Genomic DNA, 468 nt, shown 5'->3' on the forward strand with positions numbered 1-468 from the left:
CCAGAGCCCCCGGCCAGACGAACTGGGAAAGGACCTGGGGACAGACTGGGCTCAGGGACCGGGGCCAACGGCACCCGCCAGCACCCACCGGGACCCACCGGGAACCCCTGGGAGCGCTGCATGCACTGGGACCTAAGGGGACGTACTGGGAGCCCTGCACACACCGGGACCTATTGGGATGTACTGGGAGCCCTGCACGCACTGGGACCTGTCCAGTTGTACTGGGAGCACCGTAGACACTGGGACCTATCGGGATGTACTGGGAGCCCTGCAGACACTGGGACCTACTGGGATGTAGTGTGAGCCCTGCACACACTGGGACCTATCAGGATGTACTGGGAGCCCTGCATGCACTGGGACCTACTGGGATGTAGTGGGAGCCCTGCGCGCACTGGGACCTATTGGGAAGTAACGGGAGCCCTGCACGCACTGGGACCTGTCCAGTTGTACTGGGAGCCCCGTAGACAC

Source organism: Haliaeetus leucocephalus, unplaced genomic scaffold, assembly GCF_000737465.1.
Source record: "Haliaeetus leucocephalus isolate CR32 unplaced genomic scaffold, Haliaeetus_leucocephalus-4.0 Scaffold287, whole genome shotgun sequence".
NCBI lineage: Eukaryota > Metazoa > Chordata > Aves > Accipitriformes > Accipitridae > Haliaeetus > Haliaeetus leucocephalus.